Source organism: Salvelinus sp. IW2-2015, linkage group LG4q.1:29, assembly GCF_002910315.2.
Source record: "Salvelinus sp. IW2-2015 linkage group LG4q.1:29, ASM291031v2, whole genome shotgun sequence".
NCBI lineage: Eukaryota > Metazoa > Chordata > Actinopteri > Salmoniformes > Salmonidae > Salvelinus > Salvelinus sp. IW2-2015.
This window is the reverse complement of record NC_036842.1, coordinates 42473833-42495800: the sequence shown is the minus strand read 5'-3', so window position 1 is coordinate 42495800 and position 21968 is coordinate 42473833. Positions and strand designations below refer to the sequence as shown.

The 21968-nt window shown below is 44.1% G+C and overlaps 1 long non-coding RNA gene across 1 annotated transcript; it reads left to right on the top strand.

Annotated features, from left to right (window-relative positions):
- The first annotated feature begins 4129 nt into the window (after positions 1–4129).
- LOC111961131 (uncharacterized) lies at positions 4130–13333 on the top strand. Its single transcript, XR_002876943.1, has 3 exons — positions 4130–4275; positions 11778–11816; positions 13204–13333. It is a non-coding gene; the product is annotated as an uncharacterized lncRNA (long non-coding RNA).
- The last annotated feature ends 8635 nt before the right edge of the window (positions 13334–21968 follow it).

Sequence of the window (21968 nt, the reverse complement as noted above, 5' to 3'; positions counted from 1 at the left end):
TTTTTATGGAATGGTCTGCCTGAGTATCGACCTTCAAGTCTTTATTGAAGACTCATCTCTTCAGTAGGTCCTATGATTGAGTGTAGTCTGGCCCAAGGCACTGGAGCAACAAACCACCCTTGCTGTCTCTGCCTGGCTGGCTTCCCTGTCTCCAATGGGATGATCTGCCTCTGACTCTATTACGGGGGCTGAGTCACTGGTTTACTAGTGCTCTTCCATGCCGTCCCTAGAAGGGGTGCATCACTTGAGTTGGTTGAGTCACTGACATGATATTCCTGTCCGGTTTTGCGCCCCCCTCTGGCTCGTGCGGTGGAGGAGATCTTCGTGGGCTATACTCAGCCTTGTCTCAGGGTAGTAAGTTGGTGGTCTGTTGATATCTCTCTAGTGGTGTGGGGGCTGTCCTTTGGTAAATTGGGTTGGGGTTACATCCTGCCTGGTTGGCCCTGTCTGGTGGTATCGTCAAACGGGGCCACTGTGTCCCCGAGCCCCCTGTCTCAGCATCCAGTATCTATGCAGCAATACTCTATGTGCCGGGGGCTAGGGTCAGTCTGTTATATGTGGTGTAATTCTCCTGTCTTATCTGGTGTCCTGTGTGAAGTTATGTATGCTCCTTCTGATTCCCTCTCTCCCTCACCTCCCGGAGGACCTGAGCCCTAGGACCATGCCTCAGGACTACCTGGCCGGATGACTCCTGGCTGTCCTCAGTCCACCTGGTCGTGCTGCTGCTCCATTTTCAACTGTTCTGCCTGCGGCTATGGAACCCTGACCTGTTCACCGGACATGCTACCTGGTCACGGACCCGCTGTTTCGACCTTCTCTCTCTCTCTCTCTACCACACCTGTTGTCTCGACCTCTGCTCAGTTATGAAAAGCCAACTGACTTTACTCCTGAGGCACTGACATGTTGCACCATCTACAACCACTGTGGTTATTATTTGACCCTGCTGGTAATTTATGAACATTGGAACATCTTGATGAACAATCTGGCCTTAATGGCCATGTACTCTTATAATCTCTTATAATCTCCACCCGGCAGCCATAAGAGGACTGGCCAGCCCTCAGAGCCTGGTTCCTCTCTAGATTTCTTCCTAATTTCCTGCCTTTCTAGGGAGTTTTTCCTAGCCACTGTGCTTCTACATCTGCATTGCTGTTTGGGGTTTTAGGCTGGGTTTCTGTATAGCACTTTGTGACATCTGCTGATATAAAAAGGGCTTTATGAATAAATTTGATTTGATACGCTAGTATGACTATTCGGACATGGCCACTGACATTGAAAATAATAAAAGTACAAGCACTGGAAAAAGCTACATAATTACAGTAACAAGAGTATTTGTAATTTGTTACTTCCACCCCTGGACAGCAGTGATCTAATTAGAGTCTTAGTGAAACTATTACATCTTTCACAAATTGAACTGACCAATCACAGCTATGAGGCAGCTGATGATTGACAGCGGGCGAAGTCGAGACAGACAGGTTGCCTCCCACAATGTACCAATGTTTCAGCATACATGTCTGTACTTAGGTCAGTTTGGCAGAGAGGAAAGGGCTGAGTTGGGACACGCTCCGGAAATCCATCCAGAGTCCTATCCATTCATGTCCTGCCATAAAAAAATGTCCGGTAGTTAGCTGGATGGAACTTGAGGTAGATGTTTTCAATGAGTGTGTTTCACAAGTGAGTAGTTTGCATGCACCATGATGTCATCTGTCATGTTTCCGAGGGGATTATTTATAAGCCCTGCCTACCCATACTTGTAAAATGTTGGAAGAGTTGTCTGAGGAGCACCCTTCCCAAAAATGTTTTCTCCCCTTTCGAAGTGGTCAAGGAAATCCGACACGATTCCCAGACCTAGGTGCTGTTGCCCTAGGTCTAGGATTTCTGAGACTAGTGAAGAGATGGAAGGGTGAAGTCATAGGTGCTCTATAGATCATAGACACTCTATAGGTGAAGTCAGACAGAGGAACAAAAATACATGCATGGACTTGCAGGCCAGACAGGGAGCGTGAAAGGTACAATTATGAACATCCTTATCTAGGGATCGGGCTTGAGTGTCACACACACACACACACACACACACCACCCACACACCAACACACACCACACAAACACACACACACACACACACACACACACACACACACACACACACACACACACACACACACACACACACACACACACACACACACACACACACACACACACACACACACACACACAACACACACACACACCACACACACACACACACACACACACACACATATCCTTGAACCGCCCTAGAGATCTAGAAGGGTCAGAGGAAGTGTTGGTGTCTTTGTTGCTGTTGGAAGATCTTATTAGAATAACTAATGGTGATTCTGCCCAAAGGGGACTTGTAGCACCATGTTTTTTGACAAGACAGTATAGGGGTAGGGCTGTTGCAATGACTGTATTACCATCACACCGGCAGTCATGAAAGCAGTAAAATTCCATGTGACCTTTGAGTCACGGAAATCTCCTTTTATGTACTCTGGACATACTTTGGTAGTACTCAACTTGCTACCTATCATCAGGTCCTAATGGACTGGTACTCTGGGCTCCATTGTCCCTCTAACCACTCTGACATCAATGCAACTGCATTTGAAAATCACATCAGACACATATCATCAAAACAGTATGGTGCTTTTTAAAACTCACCTCACTGTGATGATCAGTTTGAAGAAAGAAGTTCCACAGCAGGTTGAAACAGTAAAACATTGTTGTTGTGGACTGGTTACCTTATGCTACGCTCAAAAATGTCTATCTACGAGTCTGGGAGAGAAGTATAGCCCTAGGCGGTGCTGTTGGTTCATTAATTGTACAGGGCGGCTCACAGTTAGTCTACAATTATAGTGAATTTGTATTTGATTTTGAATAGCCTAGTATTAGGGATTATAAAAATATATAATAATAATTGGGTGACACACTATCTTTAGCTATACAGAATATCTCACCACCATCTCCTCCTCTCTCTCCTTTATTCCTTTCTTGAGCGCACAGAGGGGTTGTCTATAGTTTAGTGAAATATGTTATGTTGCAAAAACATGTTACTGTCAATGTTCCCAAACAGATTTCACTTGGTTTCCAAATTAAACGCGGGGTAGCTGCAGGAACAGGGTTGGAAAACTCTGTTTGGGCTGAATATCACGTATCACACAGTGAGAGCATCCTCTCTGAGGATAGGGGTCACCCTAAAACAGCATTTAATGCCCTTATTGACATTCCTGGGACTAAGGGCGCTGGCTGAAATTCAGCTATAGTCCCTTTAAAGTGGTAGAGACGTCTAATCCAGAGTTCACTCTGGCCTTGCAAGTTGGCTTATGTTTTGACCAAAGCCCAGGCACTCGGAGGCAGCTGGAGAGCGAACAGAGGATGAGCATGTAAAAATGGTCTTGTCTTTAGAATGGGGCAAATTGCTACAAACCTCTCAGAGGAACGTGTGTGTCTCCCCATATGCCTGTTTATTGTTAGTATATTAAACCTTTAAATTTAGCAGTCATTTGCATTATCTTCGGGTTCAGCATTTTCCATGCCTTGAGCATAATCTCTTAATCCTGACAAAGTGTAAGTGTGTGTGTTTGTGCATTGTGTCAGTGTAGGCGTGATAGGCAAATATACATGTAAAGAGGGCGGAAATATGGTAATATACTAGTCAAATCAAGTTGTATTGGTCACATACACATATTTAGCAGATGTTATTGCGGGTGTATTGAAATGCTTGTGTTCCTAGCTACAACAGTGCAGTAGTATCTAACAATTCACAACAATACACACAGATGTAAAAATCAGCTTCTTGATATGCCACAGCTGTCACTCGGATTGATTTTATTGGCAAAGGAGGAATGCTCACTAACAGGGATGTAAACAAAATTTGAGAGGAATACACTTTTTGTGCAAATGGAACATTTCTGAGATCTTCCATTTCAGCTCATGAAACATGGGACCAACACTTTACATGTTCCGTTTATATTTGTGTTCAGTATGAAACATTACCCAGGGGTTGGGTGCTGTTACTCTGTGAGTGTGGGTGTAAAAGTGTGTTGAAAGTGGTACCTGCGGCCTTTTGTCTTTGTTTTATGTCTGTCTGAATTTGTGTCCGTAGAGCTGAAAGTATGTGTTCTGCAACAAGACCAGAGAAGCGCACCGCCACTCTAGTCAGAATAAACTTTCCACACAACACCAAACCTGCAAACACGAAGACGTCATGACAACACATCAAAGCAGAGCTTCAGAGGGCAACATGAATCATGGAGAAAGGTAACATTTTACTTGATGGTTTGGTTATAAGTAGTTTAAAAAACACTATTACATGGATTGTTAACACAAACACACACAAGCATACGCACAGACACACTTAAATGCATACTTGCACACACACGCGCTCACAAACACCCATGTGATTTCAATTCGCGTGTCTCCATAGGCTTAGCGCCTCTATCCCCCCCATCCCCTAGATCTCTTTGATGGGGATGACATGAGGGTATGTTGCGGGGGGTTGTAGTCCTTTCTGACTGTGCTCAGGTGCTTTCTGTCTAGACAGAACTATAGAGCATCCATATATGGCTCTAAACGAGACCACCTTGCCTTCTCGCCCTCTCAATGACAAGCAGAAGTTGTCACAGCTACAGAAAGACAGTCAGGCACTCAGAGAGGCTGTTTTATCGACTGTGACACCGGTGTTACACTGGTGTATACACCCTGAAGTTGAGGGAAATTGTGTTCCCTTTCAGTCAGTCAACCTCGGTACAACATACTATGGGAAATCGCACGCTCGAAACTTTGGTTGAAGGATCTAAAATCATGCCTCGCTGGAAGCCCAGTCTTCCACAGGTATTCCAAGATGGCGTAGCAGGCAGACGTCTTTGTCTTGTCTTGTCCCATGTACAGTGGGGCAAAAAAGTATTTAGTCAGCCACCAATTGTGCAAGTTCTCCCACTTAAAAAGATGAGAGAGGCCTGTAATTTTCATCATAGGTACACTTCAACTATGACAGACAAAATCAGAAAAAAAAATCCAGAAAATCACATTGTACGATTTTTTATGAATTTATTTGCAAATTATGGTGGAAAATAAGTATTTGGTCAATAACAAAAGTTTATCTCAATACTTTGTTATATTTACCCTTTGTTGGCAATGACAGAGATCAAATGTTTTCTGTAAGTCTTCACAAGGTTTTCACACACTGTTGCTGGTATTTTGGCCCATTCCTCCATGCAGATCTCCTCTAGAGCAGTGATGTTTTGGGGCTGTTGCTGGGCAACACGGACTTTCAACTCCCTCCAAAGATTTTCTATGGGGTTGAGATCTGGGACTGGCTAGGCCACTCCAGGACCTTGAAATGCTCAATACGAAGCCACTCCTTCGTTGCCTGGGCGGTGTGTTTGGGATCATTGTCATGCTGAAAGACCCAGCCACGTTTCATCTTCAATGCCCTTGCTGATGGAAGGAGTTTTCACTCAAAATCTCACGATACATGGCCCCATTCATTCTTTCCTTTACACGGATCAGTCGTCCTGGTCCCTTTGCAGAAAAACAGCCCCAAAGCATGATGTTTCCACCCCCATGCTTCACAGTAGGTATGGTGTTCTTTGGATGCAACTCAGCATTCTTTGTCCCCCAAACACGACGAGTTGAGTTTTTACCAAAAAGTTCTATTTTGGTTTCATCTGACCATATGACATTCTCCCAATCTTCTTCTGGATCATCCAAATGCTCTCTAGCAAACTTCAGACGGGCCTGGACATGTACTGGCTTAAGCAGGGGGACACGTCTGGCACTGCAGGATTTGAGTCCCTGCGCGCGTAGTGTGTTACTACAGGTAGGCTTTGTTACTTTGGTCCCAGCTCTCTGCAGGTCATTCACTAGGTCCCCCGTGTGGTTCTGGGATTTTTGCTCACCGTTCTGTGATCATTTTGACCCCACGGTCAAATTACAGGCCTCTCTCATCTTTTTAAGTGGGAGAACTTGCACAATTGGTGGCTGACTAAATACTTTTTTGCCCCACTGTATATATCTTTTATATATTTTTTTCGCATCTTTAAAAAAAAAAAATCCTCAAACTCAACTTCAAAATACTCTCCTGCAACCCGCCTCACCCAATGTGGTGTGGATCTGTTTTTTTCAAAAGTATTTCCATTTACCTCGGAACTGGAATCCCTCAACTGAAGCTAGCTAGCTAACTAGCTACCAGCTATCAGTCAGCTAACCATTAGCTCGGGAAGCTTTCGCCAGTTCGTACAACGCGTTTCAAACCAGAGCACACCGGACCTAAGTTTCTCTCCATATCCCCGGATTCCTACCGCAAACTCTGAAACTTTTCATCTGGATCATCGCAGCTAGCTAACCGCAACCCGGGTTGACTACTCCTGGCTAACGTTTCCGTCCCGGAGCAAGCACAAACTAGCCTGGAGCTAGCCCATGCTAGACCCATCTCCCGGCAGGGCTCCTGGGCTACTCCTGAAGCCCACTCCTGGGCACAATATCCGGACCCCTTCTACTGCCGGTACGGGGCACGGAACCCCGCCGATCCTTCACGACTGGAATACAGACATAATCTGCCCGAGGATTCCAACAGGCCACTCAGGCGTGACGTCCCCTGAAGGCAAATTTCTTACTTTTTTATTTTTTTATTTCACCTTTATTTAACCAGGTAGGCTAGTTGAGAACAAGTTCTCATTTACAACTGCGACCTGGCCAAGATAAAGCATAGCAGTGTGAACAGACAACAACACAGAGTTACACATGGAGTAAACATAAACAAGTCAATAACACAGTAGGAAAGAAAAAAAAAGAAAAAAGAGTCTATATACATTGTGTGCAAAAGGCATGAGGAGGTAGGCAATAAATAGGCCATAGGAGCGAATAATTACAATTTAGCAGATTAACACGGAGTGATAAATCATCAGATGATCATGTGCAAGTAGAGATACTGGTGTGCAAAAGAGCAGAAAAGTAAATAAATAAAAACGAAAGGGGATGAGGTAACGAAATGGGTGGGCTGTTTACAGATGGACTATGTACAGCTGCAGCGATCGGTTAGCTGCTCAGATAGCAGATGTTTAAAGTTGGTGAGGGAAATAAAAGTCTCCAACTTCAGCGATTTTTTGCAATTCGTCCAGTCACAGGCAGCAGAGAACTGGAAGGAAAGGCGGCCAAATGAGGTGTTGGCTTTGGGATGGTCAGTGAGATATACCTGCTGGAGCGCGTGCTACGGGTGGGTGTTGTTATCGTGACCAGTGAACTGAGATAAGCGGAGCTTTACCTAGCATGGACTTATAGATGACCTGGAGCCAGTGGGTCTGGCGACGAATATGTAGCGAGGCCAGCTGACTAGAGCATACAGGTCGCAGTGGTGGGTGTATAAGGTGTTTTAGTAACAAAACGGATGGCACTATGATAAACTGCATCTAGTTTGCTGAGTAGAGTATTGGAAGCTATTTTGTAGATGACATCGCCGAAGTTGAGGATCGTAGGATAGTCAGTTTTACTAGGGTAAGTTTGGCGGCGTGAGTGAAGGAGGCTTTGTTGCGAAATAGAAAGCCGATTCTTGATTTGATTTTGGATTGGAGATGTTTAATATGAGTCTGGAAGGAGAGTTTACAGTCTACCAGACACCTAGGTATTTATAGATGTCCACATATTCTAGGTCGGAACCGTCCAGGTGGTGATGCTAGTCGGGCGGGCGGGTGCAGGCAGCGAACGGTTGAAAAGCATGCAGTTGGTTTTACTAGCGTTTAAGAGCAGTTGGAGGCCACGGAAGGAGTGTTGTATGGCATTGAAGCTCGTTTGGAGGTTAGATAGCACAGTGTCCAAGGAAGGGCCAGAAGTATACAGAATGGTGTCGTCTGCGTAGAGGTGGATCAGGGAATCGCCCGCAGCAAGAGCACATCATTGATATATACAGAGAAAAGAGTCGGCCCGAGAATTGAACCCTGTGGTACCCCCATAGAGACTGCCAGAGGACCGGACAAATGCCCTCCGATTTGACACACTGAACTCTGTCTGCAAAGTAGTTGGTGATCCAGGCAAGGCAGTCATCAGAAAGACCGAGGCTACTGAGTCTGCCGATAAGAATATGGTGATTGACAGAGTCGAAAGCCTTGGCCAGGTCGATGAAGACGGCTGCACAGTACTGTCTTTATCGATGCAGTTATGATATCGTTTAGTACCTTGAGCGTGGCTGAGGTGCACCCGTGACCGGCTCGGGAACCGGATTGCACAGCGGAGAAGGTACGGTGGATTCGAGATGGTCAGTGATCTGTTTATTAACTTGGCTTTCGAAGACCTTAGATAGGCAGGGCAGGATGGATATAGGTCTGTAACAGTTTGGGTCCAGGGTGTCTCCCCCTTGAAGAGGGGGATGACCGCGGCAGCTTTCCAATCCTTGGGGATCTCAGACGATATGAAAGAGAGGTTGAACAGGCTGGTAATAGGGGTTGCGACAATGGCGGCGGATAGTTTCAGAAATAGAGGGTCTAGATTGTCAAGCCCAGCTGATTTGTATGGGTCCAGGTTTTGCAGCTCTTTCAGAACATCTGCTATCTGGATTTGGGTAAAGGAGAAGCTGGGGATGCTTGGGCGAGTAGCTGCGGGGGGGGGGCGGAGCTGTTGGCCGAGGTTGGAGTAGCCAGGTGGAAGGCATGGCCAGCCGTTGAGAAATGCTTGTTGAAGTTTTCAATTATCATGGATTTATCGGTGGTGACCGTGTTACCTAGCCTCAGTGCAGTGGGCAGCTGGGAGGAGGTGCTCTTGTTCTCCATGGACTTTACATTCTGCTAACCGCGGCCTGCTAGCTATCTAGAGCATATTGGACTGTTAGCCGATCCATCGGCCAGTTTCTTGGCCCACTATACCCATTTTGCCAATTGGACTTGGACCCCTCTGCTACTTGGAACCCTACTAATCCACAACTGGTCTATCGACGTCACCGCACAAGGAGGCAAAAACAGACTTTCCCCCATCGCGACGTCCCTCTAAGGCCCTTATGCTAGCTTGCTAGCCCCGGCCTGCTAACTGCTAGCTTGCTAGCCCCGGCCTGCTAACTGTCTGAATCGCCGTGTCCCCAGCCAGCCCAACCACTCACTGGACCCATATGATCACTTGGCTACGCATGCCTCTCCCTAATATCAATATGCCTTGTCCATTACTGTCCTGGTTAGTGATTACTGTCTTATTTCACTGTAGAGCCTCTAGCCCTGCTCAATATTCCTTAACCAACCATGTTGTTCCACCTCCCACATAAGCGATGACATCACCTGGTTTAAATGTCTCTAGAGACTATATTTCACGATCGTCGTAATGTGGAAGAGAAGAGGACCAAGGCGCAGCGTGAAATGAATACATCTTCTTTATTATCAGACGAAGACGAAACGAACACTATACAAACTAATCAAAACAATAAACTGACGAACGTGAAGCTATACAAACTAAGTGCTAACATGCAACATAGACATAGACAATCACCCACAAACTACCTAATGACTATGGTTGCCTAAATATGGCTCCCAATCAGAGACAACGATAGACAGCTGTCTCTAATTGAGAACCAATCTAGGCAACCATAGACATACATACACCTAGACTAAACACTGCCCCATAAACATAGAAAAACCCCTAGACAATTCAAAACACATACTTCCCTCATGTCACACCCTGACCTAACTAAAATAATAAAGAAAACAAAGATAACTAAGGCCAGGGCGTGACACTATATCTCTCTCATCATTACTCAATGCCTAGGTTTTACTCCAATGTACTCTCTTCCTACCATACCTTTGTCTGTACATTATGCCTTGAATCTATGCTATTGTGCCCAGAAACCTGCTCCTTTTACTCTCTGTTCCGAACGTGCTAGACGGCCAGTTCTTATAGCCTTTAGCCGTACCCTTATCCTACTTCTCCTATGTTCCTCTGGTGACGTAGAGGTTAATCTAGGACCTGCAGTGCCTAGCTCCACTTATACTCCCCAGGTGCTCTCATTTGTTGACTTCTGTAACCGTAAAAGCCTTGATTTCATGCATGTTAACATTAGAAGCCTACTCCKTAAGTTTGCTTTATTCACTGCTTTAGCACATTCTGCTAACCCAGATGTCTTAGCCGTTTCTGAATCCTGGCTTAGGAAAACCACCAAAAACCCTGAAATTTCCATCCCTAACTATAACATTTTCTGCCAAGATAGAACTGCCAAAGGGGGCAGTGTTGCAATCTACTGCAGAGATAGCCTGCAGAGTTCTGTCTCACTATCCATGTCTGTACCAAAACAATTCGAGCTTCTACTTCTAAAAATGCACCTTTCCAGAAACAAGTCTCTCACCGTTGTCGCTTGCTATAGACCACCCTCTGCCCCCAGCTGTGCCCTGGACACCATATTTGAATTGAATGCCCCCCATATATCTTCTGAGCTCATGCTGCTAGGTGACCTAATCTGGGACATGCTTAACACCCCGGCCATCCTGCAATCTAAGCTTGATGCCCTCAATCTCACACAAAGTATCAATGATCCTAGCAGGTACAACCCCAAATCCGTAAACACGGGCACCCTCATAGATATCATCCTAACTAACTCGCCCTCCAAATACACCTCTGCTGTTTTCAACCAAGATCTCAGCGATCACTGCCTCATTGCCTGCATCCGTAATGGGTCTGCGGTCAAACGACCACCCCTCATCACTGTCAAACGCTCTATTGTCTTGTATTCAGTCTCTAGGCTTCATAAGAAACCAGAAAAGAGCTGTCTGACTCAATCTCAGCGCATTCCTTTTTTGGACCTCAAGCTAGACTAGACTCACTAGCGAATCACACTTTTCTATCCCCATGGAGGGTGTCCAGGTTATGGCAATGCATAGCTTCTGTGATGGAAGTCGTTCCCCTGGGGCTGTTGCTAACCACTCACCCGGACGCATCTCATAGCCTAAACCGGACGCCTCGGGTGTCCTTGTCGGACTCTGTGTCTCTTCATCCTAACCTTGGCCCACTCCCTATTGCTTGGGAGCAGTGCACCCATGCTCTTGCTTTTTGTGTCTCGCCGCGGCCCAAGAAACGTTGGTTCGCAGAGATCGTCTCGTGGCAACTTATCCCAAATGCACGGACAGGTTTGGCACCCTCTGTCAGAGGTTTGGAGCCCTTGAGAGGTTCAATCTTGCGGCTACAGGTTTACCTCAGGAAGGGATTGCTACTATTCGTCCTCCCCAGGAGGGCTGTATGCATATAAGTGGCAGGCGTTGGAGCTTTGGTACCAAAATAAAGGAATTGTTCCTTTTCAGAGTGATGTAGGGGACATTTTAATGCCTTTACAGGAGCTTTTCGGACAGGATCATTCATTCTCTATTTTGAAAATGTACATGGCGGCTATTACAGCGTGTCATGGGTGAAACTGTGGAGCCACCCCAGGGCTTGTACCCTAGTGCAGTTCCTAAAGGGTGTGCACTTTCTCAGACCGGTTTCTAAACCTATTGTGCCCGCTTGGGATTTTGTTTGGATGTTGTGTGAAGTTCCCTTCTGAGCCACTGGAGTTTGTGGATCCTTAGCTTTACACACTTTGAACGGACCCGGGATATCCGCTTATGTGACCATCTTTTTGTATGTTTTGCAAATCCAGCTAGCTAGCTTTCATAATACGCTGACTAGGCATTCCAAAGCATATCAATGTAATTGGCCAGCTGCTATCTGGCGATGTGATTTGTAACTCAGCAAGCTAGCGTTAGCTTCATCAAGTTACGTTAACTAGCTAACTAACTACTAACGTTATGTGTTCTATTTAGAGTCCGATCCCATCAACATCTGCAGCACCAGGAACTAGTGTAAGTAAGCTTATAAAATCTAGCAAATCTTTCCATGACTCCATGATGAGCAAAAAAATATACTGGAGCTAGGCATAAACATGGTCCATGTCTTGTTGTCATAGTTGGTGTGTTTACAAGTAGACTACAGCATCTATAACGGTATGTCATGCTTTATAAAGGGTTCATAAATGTGGAATAACTGTGACATAATCACCTATGTCAAATGTGACATAACCCACTAGGTCAAATATGATATAAACATGTGCTTTGTATAAAGGGTGACATGTTGTGCTGAAGGATGGCATAAAGTGATGTGATGTTAGTCACATTACACCTAATTCCGTTCCTAGACACTTCTGCCCAAATGTGCTGAAGGTCTGGTGGACCAACACTTCAAACTTGCCGTTCATTAATTAGGGTTAGGATTAAAATCACATTTTAAGAAGATCAACTGTGGAAATGGGCAGGGTTTATCAACGTGTATTACTTTCGACTGTGTTAGTTGTTTTTCTATTTAAAAAATTATCAAAACTGGGGAAAAGCAGAAAAAAACGGGTGAAATCCAAAACCTGGAAAAACAGAAACAAGAAAACATATTTTGGGGGAAAAACAAGTAGACAAAAAATAAAAACAGATTTTTAAAAGGCCTTACCAACGTGTTTTGCTCTGTGTGTGTGTGTCATATTGCAGGACAGCATTTTGGGGGAAGTTGAAGTCAGGTCCAATATTGACTATGCACCCAAGAGCGAAAAAGGTTTGGCCATCCTAGAAATGTTTTAGTGAAATATAATATATACAATTTAGCAGATGCTTTTATCCAAAGTGACTTACAGTCATGCGTGAATACATTTTTACGTATGTGTGGCCCCGGGAATCGAACCCAATATCCTGGCCTTGCACTGCTCTAACAAGATGCATGACAGGGTTATAAATACTTTGTGAAGCCTCAAAATAATACGATTTATAAGGCCTTTATTAAGCGGTGCTTATGCCACCCCTTATAAAGCACAGGTTTATGTCACATAGTGGTTATGCCATATCTGACATTGGTGGTTGTGTCACACAGTTATTCCACATTTATGAACCCTTTATAAAGGATGACATATGGTTATAGATTTGTAACACATTTATGTAGTGTTTATGAAGCCTTTACAAGCTGCACGTCATTTAAAGTGGGACCCTTAGGTGACTGTTCAAGGCTTGAAGTCTAAATCAGAGAACGTGAAGTATTAGTAAGGAGGGGATGGTGTGGGTGACTGACTGGTGTCTGTTGGGTGTGAAGGTTAGTATGCATGACCTATTGACATGAGGGGGGTGAGTGGATATAGTACCTTGTCTGAGTGCGTATTGATGGGGACAAAGTAGTAAAATGTTGGCTTATCACTGACTACTATGTGTCTTACAGACTCCTCCTGCTTCTGATGATGATGAACTTGACACCAGCTTCAGTAGTACAGAGCCTGTAGACCCATTGGATGAAAGCTTTCAGCCTGGAATAAGCTCAACATCATCTGACTTTGAAACAAGCCACGACAGCCAAAGGTATTTATGGAAGCACAATACCCTCTTGAGAAATCAAAATAACCAATACATTAAACTGTCTACAAGACAAGTTACTGGTGACGCAACGCACTTCTGCGTGGTCTCTCTACTGCTGCTCTGTTTATTGTTACTTGGCTCCCTGCCAAACGTTTTAACAAGTTGACCAAGGTCTTAGTTTTGTCCTCACAACTTTTTAACAAGTTGACCAAGGCCTTAGTTTTGTCCTCACAATTTTTTAACAAGTTGACCAAGGCCTTAGGTTTGTACTCACAACTTTTTAACAAGTTGACCAAGGCCTTAGTTTTGTCCTCATACTTTTTAACAAGTTGACCAAGGCCTTAGTTTTGTACTCACAACTTTTTAACAAGTTGACCAAGGCCTTAGTTTTGTACTCACAACTTTTTAACAAGTTGACCAAGGCCTTAGGTTTGTACTCACAACTTTTTAACAAGTTGACCAAGGCCTTAGTTTTGTACTCACAACTTTTTAACAAGTTGACCAAGGCCAAGTTAACTGACGCCTTATGGTGAGAATAGCCACGTTGCAAGCCCCGCTTCAGACACAATTATTAGGCAAGGGCAATTTTAAGTGTAGGAAAGGATGATACAGCATCTGTGCCACCAGGTTTTATTTTATTTTACCTTTATTTAACTAGGCAAGTCAGTTAAGAACAAATTCTTATTTACAATGACGGCCTACCAGAAGGCAAAAGGCCTCCTGTGGGGACGGGGTCTAGGATTAAAAATAACAAATAAAATACAAATTTAGGACAAAACACACATCACGACAAGAGACACCACAACACTACATAAAGACAAGAACATTGCAAGGTAGCAACACAACATAACAACAGCATGGTAGAACCACACATGGTAGCAGCACAAAACATGGCAAACATTATTGGGCACAGACAACAGCACAAACGGCAAAAAGGTAGAGACAACAATACATCACGCGAAGCAGCCACAACTGTCAGTAAGAGTGTCCATGATTGAGTCTTTGAATGAAGAGACGGAGATAAAACGGCCCAGTTTGAGTCTTTTTTGCAGCTCGTTCCAGTCGCTAGCTGCAGCGAACTGAAAAGAGGAGCGAGCCAGGGATGTGTGTGCTTTGGGGACCTTTAACAGAATGTGACTGGCATTCCTCTGACACCGCCTGTTAAAGAGGTCCTGGATGGCAGGAAGCTTGGCCCCAGTGATGTACAGTACTGGGCCGTACGCACTACCCTTTGTAGTGCCTTGCGGTCAGAGGCCGAGCAGTTGCCATACCAGGCAGTGATGCAACCAGTCAGGATGCTCTCGATGGTGCAGCTGTAGAACCTTTTGAGGATCTGAGGACCCATGCCAAATCTTTTCAGTCTCCTGAGGGGGAATATGTTTTGTTGTGCCCTCTTCACGACTCTCTTGGTGTGCATGGACCATGTTAGTTTGTTGGTGATATGGACACCAAGGAACTTGAAAACCTCAACCTGCTCCACTGCAGCCCCGTCGATGAGAATGGGGGTGTGCTCGGTCCTCCTTTTCCTGTAGTCCACAATCATCTCCTTTGTCTTGATCACGTTGAGGGAGAGGTTGTTATCCTGGCACCACACGGCCAGGTCTCTGACCTCTTCCCTATAGGTTGTCTCGTCGTTGTCGGTGATCAGGCCTACCACTGTTGTGTCATCGGCAAACTTAATGATGGTGTTGGAGCCGTGCCTGCCCATGCAGTCATTAGTGAACAGGGAGTACAGGAGGGGACTGAGCACGCACCCCTGAGGGGCCCCCGTGTTGAGGATCAGCATGGCAAATTTGTTGTTACCTACCCTTACCACCTGTGGGCGGCCCGTCAGGAAGTCCAGGATCAAGTTGCAGATGGAGATGTTTAGTCCCAGGGTCCTTAGCTGAGCTTTGAGGGCACTATGGTGTCCAATAGTCTACAGTATGTGCCGGGGGTGCTAGGGTCAGTCTGTCTTACCTGGTGTGTCCGGTGTGAACTTAATCAATCTCTCTCTCTGTCAACTTGACACCTGGCTGTCCCCAGTCCATCTGGTCGTTCTGTTTTGCCTTCGGCTATGGAACCCTGACCTGTTCACCGGACGAATGCTTGGCTATGAAAAGGCAACTGACATTTACACCTGAGGTGCTGCCCTGTTGCTCCCTCTACAACCATTGTGATTATCATTTGACCCTGCTGGTCATCTATTAACGTTTGAACATCTTGAAGAACAATCTGGCCTTAATGGCCAGGTAGTCTTATAATCACCACCTGGCACAGCCAGAAGAGGACTGGCCACCCCTCCGAGCCTGGTTCCTCTGTAGATTTCTTCCTAGGTTCCTGCCTTTCTAGGGAATTTTTCCTAGCCACTGTGCTTCTACATCTGTATTGCTTGCTGTTTTGGGGTTTCAGACTGGGTTTCTGTATAAGCACTTTGCGACATCTGCTGATGTATAAATACAATTGATTTGAAGTGTTCCTCAAATGTTTCACACCCTTATAATCAGTTCTTTGGTATGGAGGAGAGGGGCTGTTAGTATACTCTTCTAGCCTAATCACTCTGTTGGCAGTGCTTGTCTACTCAACAGCACAACTGTAGGTGCTCATACACAACAATACAAGACTGTCTACAAGTCAAGCCCCCTTCAAACTTTTCACATCTTTGCTAACAGCCAATCTCAATTCCCCATTATTGCCTCTGCGTGTAACAAAACACGTTCCAGTCTAGTGTACCCTTTTTTGTTTGCAGACGAACATGGTTTAGTGTATGGTTACACATCATCATGATCAGTCTTCGTGTCTTTCCAGGAGACTTGCAGTATACACAAATCTTCTGCAAGAGGTTGAAGCAATGGGTGAAGAAGAACATCGCTACAGTGCCAAAACCTGCTAAACCAGCTGCCATTACTTAACACAAAAAGAGGTTCACAAGCTGAAGAACATTCTGGATCCTGCCTGGAACGTTCAACAAACAACATCCATATTCAGTTAGAGTGATGTTGTAGTATAATATAGAACGCCTAGTATGCTCACAACTGAATTGTGGTATAGATATTGCTAGCTGTTGTAGATATGTATATAATGGGGTTTAATATCATATTTTTTACAAGTGCACTAACAAGTGACTAAATGATTCCAGCTGTATCAGAAACCAATAAAAGTGTTGACTTCAACTTCTGGATGAATTCATTTTGATATTCATGAAATGTATTTGAATAAACTAGCTTCACTATTCCTGCTCAAACACATAATGCACAGAGATGGTGTATCTGTCACGCCCTGACCTTAGTTTTATATATTTTCTGTATTATTTTGGTCGGGTCAGGGTGTGACGAGGTTGGGTATGTGTGTTTTTGCCTTGTCTAGGGTTTTTGTTTATCTATGGGGATTTTGTAGTGTCTAGGTAATGTAGGTTTATGGTGGCCTGAATTGGTTCCCAATCAGAGACAGCTGTTTATCGTTGTCTCTGATTGGGGATCCTATTTAGGTTGCCATTTTCCATTTAGGTTTTGTGGGTAGTTGTCTATGTGGAGTTGCATGTCAGCACTCGTTCTATTTAGCTTCACGGTCGTTTTTGTTACTTTGATAAGTGTTCTTCCTTTATTAAAAGAAGAATGTATTCATATCCCGCTGCGCCTTGGTCTCATCAATACGACAAACGTGACAGTATCATTTAATTTGTTGGCAAGAACCATGTTTCAATAAAACAGTAGATTAGTCAGTTAATATAGCAAATAAGTGGACATGGCTTGTATTCAAGACAAAGTTTATTTGCTCTGGACACTGAGGTGAGTTTACACAGCAGTATGCAAAAACGGTTATGGTAGAATATGACACATCCCACAGACACACGTTAGCTAGCTATATAGCTAGCTACAACGCACTGGTATAGTTACTCCAAGACTAGTATGAGTCATAAAGCCAAAGTCATTCCTTTACTCTCCTTCATCATAAAAAAAAATATCTCCAGTGTTGCTCCTAATGAGAGGCACTGAGGCTAGTTAGCTAACTAGCTATAATGTTAGACTACAGTACATTTTAGGTATAGCAAACACAGCTAACTAGCTAAACTTGGCTAGCTTGGGTTGTAGTGGTACTAGCAAGCCCTGTTATGGCTGAATCGATCACCAAATTGTACTGTACTGAACAACACTGCCTCATGTAAAAAGAGAGGTTATATTGCTCGCTAGCTACTGACAGCAAAACTTACTTACTTGTCATTTGCCCTCCTGAGTCCTGGTCCAGCTGGTCTAGGCTGCTGCATGATGGTCTTGTAGTTATTTTTCCTCGCTGTCTCAACTCCTCTTCAATGTATTCCGGGTCAAGTTGGGGTGGCAGGTAGCCTAGTGGTTAGAGTGTTGGACTAGTAACTGAAATGGTTGCAAGATCGAATCCCCGAGCTGACAAGGTGAAAATCTGTCGTTCTGCCCCTGAACAAGGCAGTTAACCCACTGTTCCTAGGCCATCATTGAAAATAAGAATTTGTTTTTAACTGACTTGCCTAGTTAAATAAAGGTAAAAAAAAAGTAAATAGGTGTCACGTTCCTGACCTTATTTCCTTTGTTTAGTCTTTGTTTAGTTGGTCAGGATGTGAGCTGGGTGGGCATTCTATGTTTTGTGTTTCTATGTTGGGTTTGTTGTTTGGCCTAATATGGTTCTCAATCAGAGGCAGGTGTTTGTCATTGTCTCTGATTGGGAACCATATTAAGGTAGCCTGTTTTCACTGTTTGTTTGTGGGTGATTGTTCCTGTTTCAGTGTACCAGTGTTTAGTGTTCACGTTACGGGACTGTATCGTCTTCGTTCCTTTGTCGGTTTGTTGTTTTGTTCAGTGTTTAAGTATTTCCCATTAAATATGGATTATATTCACGCTGCATCTTGGTCCTCCTCTCTTTCACCCAATAGGGCTGTATTTTGCGAACTTGGATAGACAGTGCACGGTTTCATAGCTCCAGTGACCCTGTAAACTAGTACCGCCCCCGTTTTGAAAAGCCTGCCTGTAGTCTTTACAGGGCTAGGGAAAATGAGTCAACTTAGATGTCCTGGCAGAAAGGAACATTGTTGAGACAAGTCTACTGGCTCTATTGACCATAGACAACATTATCTACTCGCTGCAATCGGTGAAACACAAAGCACACAATAATTTTTAGATCAGACAGCAGGCTCAATCAACCAATGATGTCACTGGTTGATCTCTCCTGGCGCGAAAACTCTAAAATACAGCCATGGTGCAGAATTACAGTATGTCTGAACCACCCTCTTGCCACTCATAATTATGTAGGTAGACTGGAAACACACCCCAAAGGGTCTAGTAGTGAAGTTTCCCTTTAAATTGAAGGAATGAGCCTTACGCTTATCACCTGTGCAAGACGGGGCTTCCAGCGAGGCGTGGATTTTATTTTCCCTATCAGGCGTGATTTTAGATCATTCAACCGAATTCGCGAGAGTATAGTATGATGTACCTCATTTCTCTCCTCCAGGGAACAGTAGTTATAGTCATACAATTATGTTTCCATAGCTAGAGCTGACATTGAGGACTTGTGAAGAACATAATCAACAACCTCTGCATAACCTCTGCGTAATTAAAACAGTTGCTTTGTGAGAAGGTGTTAATCGTGAAAAGTTAGCCATTGTTATGTTAATGGATTCTGAAAAGTCCCCGTCCCCCTCAGTCTGGCCCGAAGTCAGAGCAGGTCCACCGAGACCATAGAGGTGGTGGAAATAGAAAAGTCTGAGGCTTTTAGGTCAAAAGCCGAGGTAAATCTCCAGTAGAAATCCGCCACTACAGTAGCTACAAGACTAAACAACATATTCCATGAACTGGTGACCCATGTTTATAGAAAAATGAACTTCATACAGTTTGAATCACCAGACGTCCACTTTCATTATAAACATATTTTTCATGTCACTCCATATCAGACGCTGTCATATAATCATTACAGCTTTTCATTCGTAAAGTTCCCTTCAGTTCTCTTTTCAAAGACTTCTCACATTGCCATGTGTAATCAAGTGAATCAGAAAGGAAAAGCAAAGTACAGGGAATTATGTGCACTTCAACTGCATGTACTTGTGATTCACCTTCCAAAGATCCCAAATGAATCAACCACATAGGAAACAGAAAGTGAAATCTGCAAGTCAAATGTACCATGAAAGGTTAGAGTTACTAACAGTTTACGGGTGTTCATTTCCTTCAACTAGGGTAACCATCGACATTCACATAGGACTGAAATATTTATCAGATCTTGCAATAAACCCTTGAAAGTGTCACCCTGTCTAGATATGTTATAATGCAGGACAATGAGTTCGTTGGCCATGTTTCACCTTTTTTTATTGTAGTTTTTCCACACCATATTTTTTAAATATTTTGATCACATCTGAGCTAGTTATATTGTCACTCACACACAGTAATTGGAAAGAAAAGTATTCCCTTTCATCTGTACTTAGCCACAATTGACTAAGGGAAGCTACAGAAACAATTATAGAGCACGTAAGAAATAATGACACGTTTCCTGAGGGTGGTAGACCCAGATCATACCAGATCGCCGCAGGAGTCTGTCTCTCCTCTCCTCCACCCACTCCCACTCTTGCTCAGGCATGCCTGGACTTGTCCCTCTCTCCTCTACTCTGTTGTCTTTCAACACCCTTCTCACTTCTCCGCTCTGCTCCTCCTCTACTTCTACTACCCCCCTTACTCGGCTTATCTCACTTTCATCCTCCTCTCCTCTCACTTTCATCCTCCTCTCCTCTCACGGTTGCCTTTCTACTCTCGCTATTGGATGCACAGACTTGTCCTTTCCTTTCGTTCAACACTCTGCTCTTCTACTCCTATTCCTCTTCTCCTTCCTCCCCTTTTGTTCTCCTCTCCTCCATTTGCCCTCGCTCAGGCATGCCCAGACTTGTCTCTCTCTTCTCCCAGCACACCACTTCCTCCTCTCTGCTCTCCTCCTCTTCCTCTCCTTCGCTCCTGCTCGCTCAGGCATGCCCAGACTTGTCTGTCTCTCTTCTCCCAGCACACCACTCTCCTCTCCTTTCTTCCTCTCTGCTCTCCTCCTCTTCCTCTCCTTCGCTCCTGCTTGCTCAGGCATGCCCAGACTTGTCTGTCTCTCTGCTCTCCACCCTCACGTGCCTCCTCTCTGCTCCTCTCTGCTCTCCTCCTCTTCCTCTCCTTCGCTCCTGCTCGCTCAGGCATGCCCAGACTTGTCCGTCTCTCTGCTCTCCACCCTCACGTGCCTTTCATCACTCCACATTGTTGAGATTGTTTTAGAGCGGCCTCAGCTGCACCAGGGGCCATAACCACTGAACTGAGCAAACATCTGATCCGTCTGCGCCCTTTAGCCAAGACACAGTACAACAGATTAGACACACCTAAAGACTGTGTACTCAGTCCACTCTCACACCTACTCACTCCCCTGGGGAGAGGGCGGGGGAGGAGAGCTAGAGAAAGACAGAACAGGAGAGAAAGAACAGAATAGTTGAAGAGCAAGAGTGAACAGGAGAGAGAGTGTAAAAGGAGACAAATATGATACTGTAGGAAAAAATAAACAGAGACTGATGTTTTCAAATAAATGTTATTTTTCACATGCACTGAATACAACAGGTGTGACATCTGCTGATATAACAAGGGCTTTATAAACAAGACCTTCCCAACAATGCAGTTAAAAATAAGAAAAATACAGTTTATTTCATTCACTTTGGTGCAATTATCCAAAATATGTGGTACATTTTCACAACGCTTAGTACCAAATCATCAAAAGGGCAGTTGTTTCAAAACTCTAAGCACATTTTCAATTTACTAAGTACAAACACACAAAATCATACACTGTTTCACCAAACCTAGTCAATGTTTCATCTAGAAATACATGTTTCACATTGCAATACATGTTCATATAAAGTCATTGCCTTTCACAATGCAATGCTCACATTACTTTTGATATTATTGTCTTCCCATTTGTTAAAATACACTACACTTAATCCAACTGCTCTAAATTGATAATCACTTAACAGTTTGGTAAACCTATAGATTTGAAACTTTGTCTTCTACAGATTGTGAACTACACAATGAAAATGTATGTTCGTAAAGTGTAAACATTAAGTATGATATATTATATACTGTAATGTACTATTATGATGATGGCTATTATGATTTTACTGTACAATACGTTCTACAAAATCTAATACCGACAAGATCATATATGTACTGTATGTAACAAAAGCATCCCCTAAACCAGGGAAACTTTTCTAGCATGAGAGATACTTTTAGCTCTTGAGCTACTATTTTTTTTATAGCTTTCAAATAGGAACATTCTTCTCTTCTCCTCTACCCTGTAACTTTTTGAGCGCCCGAGTGGCGCAGCGGTCTAAGGCACTGCATCTCAGTGCTAGAGCCGTCACTACAGAACCTGGTTTAATTCCAGGCTGTATCATAGGGCGGTGCACAATTGGCCCAGCGTCATCTGGGTTAGGGTTTGGCCGGGGTAGGCCGTCATTGTATATAAGAATTTGTTCTTATGACTTCCCTACTTAAATAAAGGTTAAATGTGTTTACAAGATGTGTTTTCTGTCAATATATTTAGCAAAATAATAGTTAATAAACAACCCTGAAGGGCCCCATAAAATAATATTTTTGTATTTTCCGGAATTCTATTTTCTCCTGT